Genomic DNA, 18,554 nt, shown 5'->3' with positions numbered 1-18,554 from the left:
AAATCCTTAAAACATACTTCCGATGGAGAGCTAGAGAGATGCATCAACCCTGAAGAGCATTTACTTTTCTTCCAGAGGACTGGAGTTTGATTCCCAACACCCACATCAGGTGCCTCACAACCACTGTTACTCCAGCTCCAGTGGATCTGACACCATTAGCCTCCATAAACACCTGCACTCATGTGCATATAACCATATGTGAGCACACACACAAACACACACACACACACACACACACACACACACAGAGAGAGAGAGAGAGAGAGAGACAGAGACAGAGACAGAGAGAGACAGGAGAGACAGAGAGACTTAAAAGTAATTAAGGTAAATTTAATATGTCTCCCGTTATTTAAGACATCTACTTTTAAAAGTAACTAGTTTAACATTATATTGTCACTCTGTCTCCATAAACCCTTTTGGTCCATCTTAAAAAATAATGTACTATCAACAGCCACTAACATTTGATGTTGTAAACAATTTTATAATTTTGTTTCTTATTGCTAACAGTTTTATAGCAATGATTTTAATTGTCTCAACATTTGTACCTGATATGCTAAATGTTTAGAGCAGTCTTAAGAACTATGGGCTTTTATTGAAATACAGTAGAAACAATACTGTTTCACTGTGTGTTTGTGATTTTGTGGAGGATATTCTTGAACAAGCCTAGCAATGGCTCACATGTTTTTACAGTAAAGCCTAACTTATTTTGTATCATCATTGCTCCTTTTTGTTGTTGGTTTGGCTTGGATTTTTTGTTTGTTTTTGACAAATGACCTAAGAATAATCATAATTATAGACACGTTTCAGAGGAATGAGTTGGAAAACGAGACTGGGTCAGGCATTTGGAAATATCATTTCAGAGGCTCACTGCCACAGGTGAAGACCTGCAACTCCAATGTCATTAAATGAGGCACAATGTGAGTAGGACCAACAACTCAAAGTGGAAAAAAGGAAACTGATCTTTTGAAGTCTGGTCTGGAGGCAGGGATGGTGGATGGGGGTGGGAGATCAACAATTTGCATGATGAGTCTAAGATTTTCAATTCAGGAAATCTTCATTTTCACATTGATGGAGTTTTTGAAGAACAGGATTTATGTTTCTTGGGAAAACACTGGTGTATGACTTACCAAAGAGCTGTATTATTTACCACTTTCAGCTGTGTGAACTCATAGGGCACTTAGCACAGTAAGAGGCCCACTCAGAATGTAACTTCTGTCGGGGGTGATGGCAATGGTCTTCACAGCTGCATATTACAGTTTCAGTCTGCTGTTAATAGAGGGAATGAGGTGTTACTTGGGGTTCCTATGAACTCTGCTAGCTGAACCAGAGCAAAGTATGGCTCAGAAGGACACTGGGAGCACTTTAATTGCTCACTTATGAGATTGCAAGGGCCAGTAACACTGTGTATGGCCCAAAGAGAAAGTGGAGGATGGGGTGCCCCTGCATTGGGAGAAAAGGTTCTAGCTAGAGATCACAGCAAGAGTTTTCAGCATTTGTTAATCAAGAGACGGGGATATGATAGAGTTTTTGAGTTCCTGTGTATCCTGACACTCAGATGCTGAAATGGTCTCAAGGTCTGCCACAGGCAATCTCTTCCAAAGAAAAGAGGAGCTCCCTTCTTCCCAATTCAGCAGAAAAACCAATTTTCCCAACTCTGGTTTGCCTGAAACTTCGAGATAGTATTAACTTAACTAATGTATGTATGTATGTATGTATGTATGTATGTATGTATGTATGTATGTATATATAGAAAAACTGAAAAAAACAAATTAGGAATAAAGGAAAAATAAATTGAGAGTATGACACAATTGAAAAATGTTCTTGGTTTTGGTTTACCTTGTGTTTCTATGTTTAATGTGAATGATGAATCTTTTTCTTTTGGTCTGAGTATGTGTCTGTTTTTGTGTCCTACTTTTAGAAGGTATGCTATGGTAATTGTATAGAGAATTTCATACAGTGCCAGATGAATCCGTAAATGTAATTTTATAAGATTTTTCAAAGAAAGTTTGCTTTTTGATATAAAAGAAAAGCATCTGGTTTTGTTTCTATGAGCAACTAATTGCCAACAATATTTCAATCTCTAGTCACGCAAGTGTGGATTTTCCAACAATCTTAAACAAAATTTCCGAGGCTTACCCAAGAGCTTAGTGCACTTTTTTTACATGAAATACTGATAACTGGAGGCTTTGAGATGAGGACAATCTGATGGATGAAGTTGGGGGCTCACACTGGGATGTGGACTGTGACTGGGGCGGGCAGGGGCACCAGAGAGCATGAGAGCATATGTCACACCACATACAGTGCTACAGTCTTTGTACTGGACAATGTAAGGAAGTAATGAATCTGTAAAGAGCCTGGCCCTGGAGGAGTTTTGTGGAGTAGGATGGATATGATGAATGTCTCAGGCACTGTAACCCTGGAAGAGTCTAGTGGCCTATCTATCCAAAAGACTTGGTCTTGTTTGGCCTGCTTTTTTGTGAGCAGTTGCTGCTACAACTATGCTAATAAATAAATTGACTTCTTTCCAGGAACTGTTATTAACTTACATTTTAGACACAGTAATAGAGCTCCACAGTAAGTGGATGCATAACATTTAAATAACCAATTATGAGACACATCTTCTGGGCTAGTCCCACATGTGACTTAAAACGTTAACCATCAGCCCAGCCAGCCCACTACCAGATGATAACCCAAAAGAGCCATACCAAGACAGCAGCCAAGTTAGGATCATCAGACTCCACTGAACAGAGGAGGGACATAGCAGTGGATATGGATAGGCCCCATACCAACCATCATGAGGGGAAATGTACTCCAGGACCTGCCCTGACTCTGGCTCCTCCAGCTCTGATCAACAGGAGCTCAAAGCTTAGCTTCTGCAGGCAGGGTCTGGCAATGCAGAAACACTCATAGCTGTGGTAGAAGGTGGATGTGATCAGTTTCATCTCTCATTTTAAGCAGGGGCCTAGCCCTAATTGCTATTACCTCTGAAGTTGTGACTGCTGTATCCTGCTCTGCTCTGGGGCTGGCTGTAGCCTCTGGCTTCCACTCTGAGCTCCACAGCAGCTGCACTCTGCACTTCCTAAAGGTGATTGATGCAATTCAACTGTCAGACATGAAGAGGTTTTATATGAAGCAGGTTTGTTCAACATGGAATCAGGTACACAAGGCTGCAGTTGTCACCTCTCCAAGGTGGTATAGTTCCAGTCCTTCAACCAATGGACTTCAGCACAAAGGGCTGAAGGGCAAAGACATGGATACCATGAACAGTTGATATGCATTTGCCAATGCCACTGTCCATGGGCCTTCTTTAGAGAGAGGGAACTCTTCACCTTGACAGAGAGAACACAGGGAGAAACCAAGCCAAGAAAAAAAAAAAACCAGGAGGCAAGTGGATGGTGGTTCTTGTTGAACAAGAGACCCATATTCTTTGCTATTATCAGAAAACAAAATGTTGTATTTATGGGTTTCCTCTACTCCCGAGATTTGACAATGGTCCCACCTTCATGACCAAAGTTTCCCCTAAATCTGGCAAAGTTCCTAAATGTTCATTGAAAATTACATTGTGCATAGAGGCTGAAAACTCAGGAAGGGTAAAATAAATGTTTCCATAAGACCAATGAAAATTGGGCTAACCTCCTACATTTTGCCCTCCTATGGCCCCCCCCCATATTGAAATGCTCACTAGGTAAAAGTTACTAGCCATCCCCCTGTCACATTCTTGTAGACCCTGCAACAGACCCAGAGGACTATTCAAAAGGCTGAGCCCTTGCTCATGTCTGAGTTTGACCAAAAGTTCCAGACTGAAAACCTTATGTAGACAGAGAAGATCCTGACCCAGAACTTGGAACCAATGGTGAAAGCCCATATATTGTGGTCCTCAGAACCCAGTGTCACCACACCCAGCTAAAGGGGACTACAGAAGATAAGTCATCACCAGATTCTCTAACCCACTAAAGATAAAACAGACACAGAGAGAGGTATAGCTGGATCCTCAGGCAGTTCATGTCCAATTTTCTGAGGAACCTCCAGACTGATTTCCAGAATGGTTGTATCCGTCTGCAACCCCACCAACAATGGAGGAGTGTTCCTCTTTCTCCGCATCCTCTCCAGCATCTACTGTCACCTGAGTTTTTGATCTTAGCCATTCTCACTGGTGTGAGGTGAAATCTCAGGGTTGTTTTGATTTGCATTTCCCTTATGACTAAAGATGTTGAACATTTCTTTAAGTGTTTCTCAGCCATTCAGCATTCCTCAGCTGTGAATTCTTTGTTTAGCTCTGAACCCCATTTTTTAATAGGGTTATTTGTCTCCCTGCAGTCTAACTTCTTGAGTTCTTTGTATATTTTGGATATAAGGCCTCTATCTGTTGTAGGATTGGTAAAGATCTTTTCCCAATCTGTTGGTTGCTGTTTTGTCCTAACCACAGTGTCCTTTGCCTTACAGAAGCTTTGCAGTTTTATGAGATCCCATTTGTCGATTCTTGATCTTAGAGCGTAAGCCATTGGTGTTTTGTTCAGGAAATTTTTTCCAGTGCCCATGTGTTCCAGATGCTTCCCTAGTTTTTCTTCTGTTAGTTTGAGTGTGTCTGGTTTGATGCGGAGGTCCTTGATCCACTTGGACTTAAGCTTTGTACAGGGTGATAAGCATGGATCGACCTGCATTCTTCTACATGTTGACCTCCAGTTGAACCAGCACCATTTGCTAAAAATGCTATCTTTTTTCCATTGGATGGTTTTGGCTCCTTTGTCAAAAATCAAGTGCCCATAGGTGTGTGGGTTCATTTCTGGGTCTTCAATTCTATTCCATTGGTCTATCTCTCTGTCTCTGTACCAATACCTTGCAGTTTTTATCACTATTGCTCTGTAATACTGCTTGAGTTCAGGGATAGTGATTCCCCCTGAAGTCCTTTTATTGTTGAGGATAGCTTTAGCTATCCTGGGTTTTTTGTTATTCCAGATGAATTTGGAAATTGTTCTGTCTATCTCTTTGAAGAATTGGATTGGTATTTTGATGGGGATTGCATTGAATCTGTAGATCGCTGTCCCCGCCAGCGGGGACCCAGTTATTCAGGGTCCCGAAGAGGCTTTCTACCTGTGGGCCAAAATGGGGGTGAAGAGAAGAAGGAGACCAAGCAAAAGTTCTGTTGTCAAGGTCTCGTTTATTGGGATGAACATTGCAGCTTTTAAGGCTTTCAGGTAGGGGGAGTGACCTTTGTGAAATATGAAGGAGGGGGAGATCAGGGTATAGGCAGTGATAGCTGGAGGCAAAGAAGTCAGGCGATGAGGTCAGGTGGTGGAGACACTGGGTGTTGACTGAGGAGATAACTGGTATCTGCTCGAGCTGAGGCATCCCTTGAATGTTATACTCCTGTGCCGTAAATTTGTGGGAGAGGCATTATCCAACAATCTTAAGATTTATGGCAGTCATCTTCGGGGTGAGTCTCTGTGGCCAAACAGCCCAGAGTCACTTTGAACCATACAGTCAAAAATCGGCTAGGCCCAAATCCAATATGGCTCCGTGCAGATCGCTTTTGGTAAAATGGGCATTTTTACTATATTAATGCTGCCAATCCATGAGCATGGGAGATCTTTCCACCTTCTGAGGTCTTCTTCAATTTCTTTCTTCAATGTCTTGAAGTTCTTATTGTACAAATCTTTCACTTGCTTGGTTAATGTCACACCGAGGTATTTTATATTATTTGGGTCTATTATGAAGGGTGTCGTTTCCCTAATTTCTTTCTCGGCTTGTTTCTCTTTTGTGTAGAGGAAGGCTACTGATTTATTTGAGTTAATTTTATACCCAGCCACTTTGCTGAAGTTGTTTATCAGCTTTAGTAGTTCTCTGGTGGAACTCTTGGGATCACTTAAATATACTATCATATCATCTGCAAATAGTGATATTTTGACTTCTTCTTTTCCGATCTGTATCCCCTTGACCTCCTTTTGTTGTCTGACTGCTCTGGCTAGAACTTCAAGAACTATATTGAATAAGTAGGGAGAGAGTGGGCAGCCTTGTCTAGTCCCTGATTTTAGTAGGAATGCTTCAAGTTTCTCTCCATTTAGTTTAATGTTAGCAACTGGTTTGCTGTATATGGCTTTTACTATGTTTAGGTATGGGCCTTGAATTCCTATTCTTTCCAGGACTTTTATCATGAAGGGGTGTTGAATTTTGTCAAATGCTTTCTCAGCATCTAATGAAATGATCATGTGGTTTTGTTCTTTCCGTTTGTTTATACAATGGATCACGTTGATGGTTTTCCGTATATTAAACCATCCCTGCATGCCTGGGATGAAGCCTACTTGATCATGGTGGATGATTGTTTGGATGTGCTCTTGGATTTGGTTTGCCAGAATTTTATTGAGTATTTTTGCATCGATATTCATAAGGGAAATTGGTCTGAAGTTCTCTTTCTTTGTTGGGTCTTTGTGTGGTTTAGGTATAAGAGTAATTGTGGCTTCATAGAAGGAATTCGGTAGTGATCCATCTGTTTCAATTTTGTGGAATAGTTTGGATAATATTGATATGAGGTTTTCTATGAAGGTCTGATAGAATTCTGCACTAAACCCGCCTGGACCTGGGCTCTTTTTGGTTGGGAGACCTTTAATGACTGCTTCTATTTCCTTAGGAGTTATGGGGTTGTTTAACTGGTTTATCTGTTCCTGATTTAACTTCGGTACCTGGTATCTGTCTAGGAAATTATCCATTTCCTGTAGATTTTCAAGTTTTGTTGAATATAGGATTTTATAGTAAGATCTGATGATTTTTTTGAATTTCCTCTGAATCTGTAGTTATGTCTCCCTTTTCATTTCTGATTTTGTTAATTTGGACACACTCTCTGTGTCCTCTCGTTAGTCTGGCTAAGGGTTTATCTATCTTGTTGATTTTCTCAAAGAACCAACTTTTGGTCCTGTTGATTCTTTCTATGGTCCTTTTTGTTTCTACTTGGTTGATTTCAGCTCTGAGTTTGATTATTTCCTGCCTTCTACTCCTCCTGGGTGTATTTGCTTCTTTTTGTTCTAGAGCTTTTAGGTGTGCTGTCAAGCTGCTGACATATGCTCTCTCCTGTTTATTTCTGCAGGCACTCAGAGCTATGAGTTTTCCTCTTAGCACAGCTTTCATTGTGTCCCATAATTTTGGGTATGTTTTACCTTCATTTTCATTAAATTCTAAAAAGTCTTTAATTTCTTTCTTTATTTCTTCCTTGACCAGGTTATCATTGAGTAGAGCACGTATATGTGGGCATTCTTCCTTTATTGTTATTGAAGACCAGTTTTAGGCCGTGGTGGTCCGATAGCACACATGGGATTATTTCTATCTTTCTGTACCTGTTGAGGCCCGTTTTTTGACCAATTATATGGTCAATTTTGGAGAAAGTACCATGAGGAGCTGAGAAGAAGGTATATCCTTTTGCTTTAGGATAGAATGTTCTATAAATATCTGTTAAGTTCATTTGGCTCATGACTTCTCTTAGTCTGTCTAAGTCTCTGTTTAACTTCTGTTTCCATGATCTGTCCATTGATGAGAGTGGGGTGTTGAAATCTCCTACTATTATGGTGTGAGGTGCAATGTGTGTTTTGAGCTTTAGTAAGGTTTCTTTTACGTATGTAGGTGCCCTTTATTTGTGGCATAGATATTTATGATTGAGAGTTCATCTTGGTGAATTTTTCCTTTGATGAATATGAAGTGTCCTTCCTTATCTTTTTTGATGACTTTTAGTTGAAAATTGATTTTATTTGATATTAGAATGCCTACTCCAGCTTGCTTCTTCCGACCATTTGCTTGGAAAGTTGTTTTCCAGCCTTTCACTCTGAGGTAGTGTCTGTCTTTGTCTCTGAGGTGTGTTTCCTGTAGGCAGGAGAATGTAGGGTCCTCGTTGCATATCCAGTTTGTTAATCTATGTCTTTTTATTGGGGAGTTGAGGCCATTGATGTTGAGAGATATTAAGGAATAGTGATTATTGCTTCCTGTTATATTCTTATTTGGATGTGAGGTTATGTTTGTGTGCTTTTCTTCTCTTCGTTTTGTTGCCAAGACGATTAGTTTCTTGCTTCTTCTAGGGTATAGCTTGCCTCCTTATGTTGGGCTTTACCATTTATTATCCTTTGTAGTGCTGGATTTGTAGAAAGATATTGTGTAAATTTGGTTTTGTCATGGAATATCTTGTTTTCTCCATCTATGTTAATTGAGAGTTTTGCAGGATACAGTAACCTGGGCTGGCATTTGTGTTCTCTTAGGGTCTGTATGACATCAGTCCAGGATCTTCTGGCCTTCATAGTTTCTGGCGAGAAGTCTGGTGTGATTCTGATAGGTCTGCCTTTATATGTTACTTGACCTTTTTCCCTTACTGCTTTTAATATTCTTTCTTTATTTTTTGCGTTTGGTGTTTTCACTATTATGTGACGGCGGGAGGTGTTTCTTTTCTGGTCCAACCTATTTGGAGTTCTGTAGGCTTCTTGTATTCCTATGGGTATTTCTCTTTTTAGGGTAGGGAAGTTTTCTTCTATGATTTTGTTGAAGATATTTACTGGTCCTTTGAGCTGGGAGTCTTCACTCTCTTCTATACCTATTATCCTTAGGTTTGATCTTCTCATTGAGTCCTGGATTTCCTGTATATTTTGGACCAGTAGCTTTTTCCGCTTTACATTATCTTTGACAGTTGAGTCAATGATTTCTATGGAATCTTCTGATCCTGAGATTCTCTCTTCCATCTCTTGTATTCTGTTGGTGAAGCTTGTATCTACAGCTCCTTGTCTCTTCTTTTGGTTTTCTATATCCAGGGTTGTTTCCATGTGTTTTTTCTTGATTGCTTCTATTTCCATTTTTAATTCCTTCAACTGTCTGATTGTGTTTTCCTGGAATTCTCTCAGGGATTTTTGTGATTCCTCTCTGTAGGCTTCTACTTGTTTATTAATGTTTTCCTGTGTTTCTCTAAGCGAGTTCTTCACGTCTTTCTTCAAGTCCTCCAGCATCATGATCAAATATGATTTTGAAACTACATCTTGCTTCTCTGGTGTGTTTGGATATTCCGTGTTTGCTTTGGTGGGAGAATTGGGCTCCGATGATGCCATGTAGTCTTGGTTTCTGTTGCTTGGCTTCCTGCACTTGCCTCTCGCCCTCAGATTATCTCTAGTGTTACTTTGTTCTGCTATTTCTGACAGTGGCTAGACTGTCCTATAAGCCTGTGTGTCAGGAGTGCTGTAGACCTGTTTTCCTGTTTTCTTTCAGCCAGTTATGGGGACAGAGTGTTCTGCTTTCGGGCGTGTAGTTTTTCCTCTCCACAGGTCTTCAGCTGTTCCTGTAGGCCTGTGTCTTGAGTTCACCAGGCAGGTCACTTGCAGCAGAAAATTTGGTCTTACCTGTGGTCCCGAGGTTCAAGTTCACTCGCGGGGTGCTGCCCACGAGGTCTCTGTGGCAGCAGCAACCAGAAAGATCTGCGCTGCCGTTTCCGGGAGCTTCCGTGCACCAGGGTTCCATATGGTGTTTGGTGTTTTCCTCTGGCGTCCGAGATGTGTGCAGAGTGCAGTCTCTTCTGGTTTCCCAGGCGTGTCTGCCTCTCTGAAGGTTTAGCTCTCCCTCCCACGGGATTTGGGTGCAGAGAACTGTTTATCCGGTAGATCCCTTCAGGTTCTGGCGGTGTCTCAGACGCAGCGGTCCTGCTGCTCTTGGGCCCTCCTCCATGGGAACCCAGAGGCCTTATACAGTTTCCTCTTGGGCCAGGGATGTGGGCAGGGGTGGGCAGTGTTGGTGGTCTCTTCCGCTCTGCAGCCTCAGGAGTGCCCACCTGACCAGGCGGTGAGGTCTCTCTCCCAGGGGGTCTGGGAGCAGAGAGCTGTTTCGGGCCGGGATCTGTGGGTTTGGGACTCCTGGTAAACACAGGAAGTGCCCGGTCCTAGAGGAATTCTGCCTCTGTGTGTCCCGAGTTCACCAGGCAGGTCTCTTGCAGCAGAAAAGTTGGTCTTACCTGTGGTCCCAAGGCTCAAGTTCACTTGCGGGGTGCTGCCTACAAGCTCTCTGTGGCAGCAGCAACCAGGAAGCTAGTCTGATTTTTTTTTTATCTCTTACACCTTTGAAGACTTTTATGCAACTGTTTTAGTCTCTCCTGAGGAGAACTATTGTTGACATAAAGGCATGGTTGCATTCTCAGAACTTAAGTGACTTAAGTGGTCCATCCATCCCCATTTTCTTTTATTTCCTTTGGGAGCTTCAATATTTTATAGCTTAGGTAAAATCAGATTTTTCTTTTTATTTCCAAATGAAGTTTGGAAAGTTTTCAAGTTGTTCCTCTAGGGGGAGCCAAAGTGCTTGAATATTCTGAATGTGAACCTCCCCAGGCATCTCCCCAGGGGTCATTTCAGAGCTGGAGAGAACAAACCTTGAAAAATGCTACTGACTTGGAGACTCCAGGCTCTGCCTCAGCCCAAGAAGAAGCTAACAGAACTTAGATATCTTCATGTTCCTGCTAGCACTGTGGCAGCACACGCCTGCCCTCCTGATACTTGGGGAACTGAGACAGGAGAGCCTGGAGTTTGAGGCTACAAAGGGAGGTACTGTGCTTTCTCATTACCAAGCCCAGTGCAACACAAAACAGCACAACTCAGAAATCGGTCTTTCCTGCTCTTGCAGTTGCAAAGGCAAATGGGATGTATCTTTGGACAGTTCTCAAGTTCCATCTGAGCCTCCACTCTCCAACTCTGAGCCCAGTCTCACCAATTTGTTGGATGTGAATTTTATGATACCAAATTCATGTGTAAAATCTTTTTTCTATAATTCAGTTTTACATCAAAACTACTAAGAACCAGAAGCTAAACTGAAAGATAGAGTTTTAAATTAGCTCAAAACTCAGCAACAGGATCTGACTCAGGAAGACAGATTGTTAAAAATGCAGGAGAACTGGTTCAGAGACATTGTCCCTCCCGCTTATCACCTGACTGAGTAAATGAGTAATGGGTTTTGTTCTGCCCCTGTGATGTTTGTTCAAGTCCCCTTTGTGCCCTCCAGCCATTGTGTCCTGCAGAATACTTTCCAGAAAACCAGAAGGCCAAGACTAACCACATGTGTTTCAGATGCAGATGCCTCATCAACTCTGACAAACATTTACCCTAAAGGACAATCAGGATCTGTTCTCAGGAGAATGCTTGACCTTTCCCCTCATTCAAACCCTAGAGTCTTAAGAACAATTCTGTGACTTTGAGAGTTTCCCCTTGTGACATTTTTGTTATTTCCTTTTGACATCCCCCCATCTCCTGGAGCTTGTGACTTTTTCCTTTAAAAAGCCCTTCTCCCAGCCACTCGGGGTCGACACCTCTGTCTCCTGCGTGGGGTACGTGTTGGCCCGGAGATCTCCATAATAGATCTCCATAATAAACCTCGCCTTTGCTTATTACATCCAAAATGGTCTCTCTGTGTCTGGTGTCCGCGACTTCCCGAGACTTGAGTAAGGGTCTTTCTTCGGGAATCTTTCAAAACAAAAATCCACATCTTCTTTAAAACTTTTTACTTCTTTCATTTTCAAGGGCTCAGGCCATCATCAAGGTGACTAAAGCTGGGGTGGGCAGAGCATGAGAGATTCTCAGAGACACTGGGTCTATGCTGGGAAGATCTTTTCAGATACTCCTGGAACGCTCTGAATTCACAGGCAGGGTTTACAAGTGGGATACTTTGTCCAAGTATCTAGATGTGAAAATGCCACTTCCAACTCCTATTTGGGGATGGCTTACCCAGGGAGATTGGCACAATGGTTGAGATCATTGGCTGTTCTAACAGAGGACCCAAATTCAATTCTAGCAACTACCTGTCAATGCACAACTGACAAGATCTGCCACCCTCTTTGGCTTTCTAGAGGATCAGGCATTCATGTGGACAACACATACATGCAGACAAAATACCCACCCACACACATTACATAGATAATAACTCATAATCAAATAAATAAATATCATGTGGGCATCCTGAAAAAAAATCGTGGTTGTTTAAAATAAAGAGAAATCCAATAATACAGTATCTCCCTACCATTGAGAACTTACTGCTATGGACATTTTAGCTTAGTTCCTTCTCAGTACTGCAGAGTGAGGTGTCACTGTGAAAGGAAAATTAAACAAATTTAAGGTTTAAAAATATAAAATTAAAAGAGTAAGCCCCAAAAGCCACAAACTCAGGAGTAGCAGTCCATAAAGATAAAGAAAAGAAATACAAGAGAACTACTTTGCTTATCACCCGGTGTGAGTAACTGTTCTTTGTTCTGGCCCTGTGATGTTTATTTAAGCCCCTACTTGTGCTTTCCAGCCATTGCGTCCTACAGAGAGCACTCCAAGAAACCGGCGGCCCAAGCCTAACCAGAGGTGTTTCAAATACAGATGCTTCATCAATTTTGGCAAACTTTTAAAAATAATGAGGACCTGAAGACCCTACCCTTCTCCTGATTTAGTAGCTCTGTTCCAGGAACCAGGGGGCCATAAAACCTTCTGGCGCCCCCTTATCTCCTGGAGCCATAAAACAATCCTGTAACTTGTGGTGCCTTCCCCTTTGGCATCCCCCATCCCCTGGGCTCACAGCCTCTGCCTTTAAATACTCTTTCTCCCAGCCTCTCCGGGTCGACACCTCTGTCTCCTGCGGGAGAAACGTGTTGGCCCAGAGATCTCTGTAATAGGTCTCCATAATAAACCTCGCCTTTGCTTATTACATCCAAAATGGTCTCTCTGTGTCTGGGGTCCGAGATTTCCCAAGACTTGAGTAAGGGTCTCTCTGCGTGGGATCTTTCAACTGAAGTATCATAATGTTTTGTTATCTGCTTGCTTCACTCAAGCTTCTCTAACTTTCCACACATCAGAGTTTCACCTGTTAGAATTGAGGTGTTTTTTTTTTCCTTTTTTTTTTTTATTAACTTGAGTGTTTCTTATTTACATTTCGAGTGTTATTCCCTTTCCCGGTTTCCAGGCAAACATCCCCCTAATCCCTCCCCCTCCCCTTCTTTATGGGTGTTCCCCTCCCCACCCTCCCCCCATTACTGCCCTCCCCCCAACAATCACGTTCACTGGGGGTTCAGTCTTAGCAGGACCAAGGGCTTCCCCTTCCACTGGTGATCTTACTAGAATATTCATTGCTACCTATGAGGTCAGAGTCCAGGGTCAGTCCATGTATAGTCTTTAGGTAGTGGCTTAGTCCCTGGAAGCTCTGGTTGATTGGCATTGTTGTTCATAAGGGGTATCGAGCTGTTTTATAAAAATTGTAGAGAGACTTTTGGGGCTACTTGCTTCTAGACAGTTGGCAGGAATCTGACATTATCAGGACAAAAGAAATAAACCTGGGGCAGAAATCTTGCTTTGGGCTTGGGCTCAGAAAATAGGTCCTGATTAAGAACATTTACATTTGAGTTAATGCAAAGCTCAGAGCAAGTTCTGTTGAAGCATGTGTTGCAGTCCTTTTGTCTTGGTCATCCAGATTCATCCCCAGAAAGGTGGTTACAAGATTTTGATTATCACCTTGACTCAGGACGGACCTTATTGTTCTTCATGTAATTAAAGTGTTATAAAAGCAGACTGAGGAAAAATAAAGCTGCTTCAGTCTCAGAACTGGCTGGAGTTGTGTTAAATGTTGCCTATTTGTCTTTTTCTTTTTAATCCTCACTCCTGCCCTGGAGACCCTGTTGAATGACTGAATTGGCTTGGTCAAAAAGCCAAGGATATGTTTTATAGAGTGTGGGGGGAGGAGATACCTCAGTCGGCCTGTGCTGATGCATATTCCCCTGCACACCCAGATACCACTCATACAATGGGGACTAGTATAGAATAAAGTTTATTTAGAAGCATGGGAAGCAGAGTTGAGAAGGGAGTACAGGCAGAGAAAAGGAGGAGACAGAGAGAGAGGGAGAGGGGAAGAAGCTGGCTGGGAACGTGGGAACATGTGAAGAGAGACAGGGGAGGGGAATGGAAGAAAAGGGAAAGGGGTCAAAGGGAGCAAGGGGGTTAGAGAGTCAGAGAAAGTAAGAGAGTCCCTTTTATAGCAAGCCAGGCCTACCTGGTTGTTGCAAGGTAACTGTTGGGTGGAGTGTAGAATTAATGCCAACATTAACAATAATTCTGGTCCAAATGCCAATGTCTGCATCAAGTTCTCAAAAAATCCTTTTATGGTCCATTTGTTCGGACACAACCTGGTTCCAGACCTTGTTTTGCCTCAGGACCCACCTTCTTAGAAACATGCTAGCTTGCTGAAGACTTGGCCTGCTGCACCTGCTGAATGGCCTGCTTCTGTCTTCTGTTCTGCAACAGTCACTGGATGGAAAGATTCATTCTTGGGCAGTGTTATGTTTGAACCTTTACAAAATATATTATGTTTATTCACCTCTCTCTCTCTCTCTCTCTCTCTCTCTCTCTCTCTCTCTCTGTGTGTGTGTGTGTGTGTGTGTGTGTGTGTGTGTATACACTTGTCCACATGAATGCCACTGTGCACTGTGTGGCAGCAGTGGGTAACTTTTGGGAGAAGTTCTCTCCTTTGCAAGGATCACACTCAACCTGATGAGCTTGTTGGTCCAGTTTGAGCTTTCACAGAACCCCTACCTCCTCTTTCACCACTGGCCATAAGAAAGAAATCTCTGCAGTGTTACTTTTGGTCCTGTGTGATTTTCTAGGTCCCAACAAACAAACATTTTAATTATAATTCAACATAGTAACTAAATTGCTAAATTTAATAGAAATTACACAATGTGGGCTTTTCTGATTTTGTCTTGCTCCATATTCTTAGTTAACAGTCTTCTATACAGTAGAACAGTCATTATTTGGACCTATTTGGTTTTCTTAAGATACATTTTTAGGAAGATTTTAGGAAGTTTGGATGTTTAATTTGCTCCTCAAATATCAATTTTCAAAGTAGGAAGTGAGTATACTATGAACTTCAAATGAGAACTCAATAGATTTTTTAAAAATGCCTTTGAGTAATTCAAAAGTTATTTCTACCTCCTTCTTGGCAGGCCTCAGAATTCCTGGGAGGCCTATTGTTTTCCTAATGAGAAAGCAGACTATGGTGGAGCAGTGGATGTACTGACACTGTCTCTTCTTTTACTGTGCCTTCAATGCAGATGCCTGAAGCTTGGCAGAGCTGAATGGTAGTTTCCTGTGTCTTCCAGAGGAGAAGAAAATACCATCTAGAATCCTTGCTCAATTACAGGCGAGTGCTTGTCACAAGTTGAAGGGAGCGGCTAAAGATGGCGCCGACATCCGGTGGTCGTTTGTGGTAAACACCTACAGCGCATGTGTTGGCAGACCCCCAGCACCTACAAGGCCAGGGTGATATTTATGCTAAATAGGTATTTCATACTCCACCAATCCCCAGTGGACAAATTTACAGCCACAGTCTGTTTTGTATATAAGGCAAGTGTCTTTGTTGTCCGGGGTCCCCGTATCATCAACTAGGTGTTCCTACAATAAAGGCTGATTGAGAAGGATCCAACGGTGTTGCGTCTTCCTTGCCGGTCGAGGTGGGCGCGACAACAAGTGTCATATTGCCTGTCATCTGAAAGGCAGCAGAGAAGCATCATCATGGTGTCCCCAATCTAAAGACAAAATGCAAATCTCTGGGCATGCTGGTGGCATCCCACACTCCCCCTAATATACTGGCTTATCCTACTGCATAGGACATCATCTGTACTTGGAAATCCTTGGTCTCCATCAACAGTTCTTCAAGTCTCACATCATGTACATTTTCAGATCATCGAGGTCCTTTGCAGTATACTGGTGCTACTAAGGCTGGAGATTGTAAGACATGTGCACATCCAGTGTATCCTCAAAGGCTGCAGTCTTTCATGAGTCCTAGATTACCTTCATGGTTCGGATCTGGTCTGGCTATCTTCTGTGACCGGAGTTCTACTCTGAGTGCCATTCTAGCAGGTGCTCAATGAGGTTCAGATTCAAAACAAGAACCAAGGAACTGATGGTGCTGGAGGATAGCAAATATCCAATAGCCATCAACATAGAAACATAGGTCTCTGTGGACTGTGTTGATGACAGTGAACATCCTTTAAATTTAATCTCCAGGTTTCAGCAACTTCTGCTTGCTACTGTAAATGGTGTGAGCTTTGTCTGGTTGATTAACAGGCACAGATGGAGTTCTTAGAACTCTCTTTGAGAACATTTAGACATGTGTAGAAATCAAGAAGTAAAGATTGAGTGTTTTGGAAGACACAAGTCCTGCAATGGAACCATGCAAGCCCAGTGTTAGCTTCTTCCATGATGTTCTTCTTTCCTTCACGTTTATCTTTGCCGTCTTTTTAAGAATGACCTACAGCAAGTAATTTGCCTTCCAAAGCCTCTGAGTTACAGATCCATAAAGGAAAACTATGAATTTTAGATTTCAAGTAATAAGTATTAGTCAGAGTTCTTCAAAGAAATAGAGCCAAATATATATCTCTCTCAGTATGTGTGTTCTGTGTACAGAGTCATATGATGCAATGTTTTTGTCAATAGTGTATTTCACACTCAAGCTACAAAATGCCTAGGAACAGCTTTCTCAGTCTGTATTTGTGCCCTTGATTTACATGTGCCTCTCTATGTGTACCTACTTGTAAAGCTAGTGTTATGTTTGAAAGAAGTCTCAAAACTGAAGAGCTCACAGTTGAGATTCTTGTCAGCCTCACAGCCTGAGAATCAAAAATGTCACTGAGAGATCAATCCCCCAAATCAAGCTAGGAATCAACCTTCATCTATATTCCTCATTCTATTCAGCTAGCAACTGGCCAGCGGTCTCTCTCTCTCTCTCTCTCTCTCTCTCTCTCTCTCTCTCTCTCTCTCCTCTCTCTCTCTCTCTCTCTCTCTCTCTCTCTCTCTCTCTCTCTCTCACACACACACACACACACACACACATGATCAGTTATATGCTTTAGTCAGTCTACCAGTGTGGATGCTAAGCTCTTTAGGACACTCTTTCATATATAGTCAGACATACTGTTTAGTCAGCTCCTGGGAATCCCATGCCTGACCAAGTTGACATACAATTACTAATCACATATATTCCAAACACAATGGCCTCAAGAACAGGACATGAAAATTAGCAAAACTTTATGTCTCAATTCTAAAACTGATGGTATCAATATATTTTTTGTTAAGAAATCCTACACTGTGTATAAACTAAACTTGTACTGGGATGCTGATGCTACAATTAGAAGAGGGAAGAAGTCACTTTTGAGCTACAAAATGAGGATTTCAATTTACTAAGTCAACCAAATCGTCAAACTGTGGAAGTAGAAACAGAAAATAACCATCCAGTCATAGGTCTGAAACACAGAACACAATTGAACTGCTACCTCCCTCTGTCCAATACTGGAAACAAACAAATAAACAAACAAAAATGGTAACTTGAATATGTGGCAACTGAAAGCACACAGTCCAGAACTGTAAGTGGTAAGATATGAAGTCCTAAGAATTTTAAGACTCAGCTCTGGTCTCTTTCTTGTGACAAGTCCACCTTTAATAGGGATTACTCACAGAGACCAAAAGCCACCTGCCCCATAGACAAACTTCCCTGCACCTGAGATGAGGGGACTCCCTGATTAAATGTTTGCCCTAAACAAAGGTCTGTGGCTTCATACTGGCTGTCTCACATTACTAGGATGCATATCCTAGGGTTTGAGGGGTTGTCATTGAGGAAGTGATATAGACAGAGCTTGTTCACCAGAAACTAAACTGTCCACACACCTCTGTGACAAACCTCTCACAATGCACTATTGAGTTGGGGTAGAGACTAACAAGATAAAGGCAGAGGGGGTTGGAATGTGGATCTCAAATTTTCTCTGGTATCTATTAAAGTCATCAGAGTCTGGCCACCATGTACTCATGTAGTGAAGAGCTAGAGACAATTACATAGAAATAGTGCCACAGAGGCTTTTGCTATAAGGGGAACATGAAAACAGAAAGGGTATAAAACCATTTGGAAAGTAAACACAGTGGAAAGAGCATCAAAGCCTGCATGTCCTTCTCATTCCACCAACCACGTGGGATGAGATGGCACAAGATGGAGATGGCACTTTGGGTGGCAGCATTGAGGGTGCTACTGGCCTTCAGTTTTTGGCTTGAAAGAAAACTAGAACAGTTTCACACACACTCCACCCATGCTCTACAGAGTTTAGCAGTGGAGTGGATAGCTACTGCTGTGGGAAATGAGCCTATAGGCTTCACAAATAAGCTATAGTTGCCTTATTTTACTAGAAAACCCTCGGTCCTCCGGTCCCCAAGCCAGAAGGATGGTGAGCTAAGTTATCAGAAGCAAGATGTATTCCATAAATAATCTTTTCATTGCTTTTTCCTTTTATCAGACTCCTGTGCAAATCTTTCCAGGACAGTCTTTTTGTCCTGCATGAAATACGCTTTTTCTAGTAGATATCATTGCATACATTGTTTATCATGCTGGACATAGGAAATTTAGGAACATTGGTACAGTTTTAATACTCTGTAACTATGACAACAGATGATAAGCAACTATTTCTGTCAGCTCCATTGTGAAACTGGTCAGTTCACAACACACTCTCAGAATAAATCCTTCTGGTGGGCCCTCATGGTTGACTGACTGTG

Source organism: Rattus norvegicus, chromosome X (assembly GCF_021556685.1).
Source record: "Rattus norvegicus strain SHRSP/BbbUtx chromosome X, alternate assembly SHRSP_T2T, whole genome shotgun sequence".
Lineage (NCBI taxonomy): Eukaryota > Metazoa > Chordata > Mammalia > Rodentia > Muridae > Rattus > Rattus norvegicus.
The sequence above is the reverse complement of the archived record's forward strand: the minus strand, read 5'-3'. Positions refer to the sequence as shown.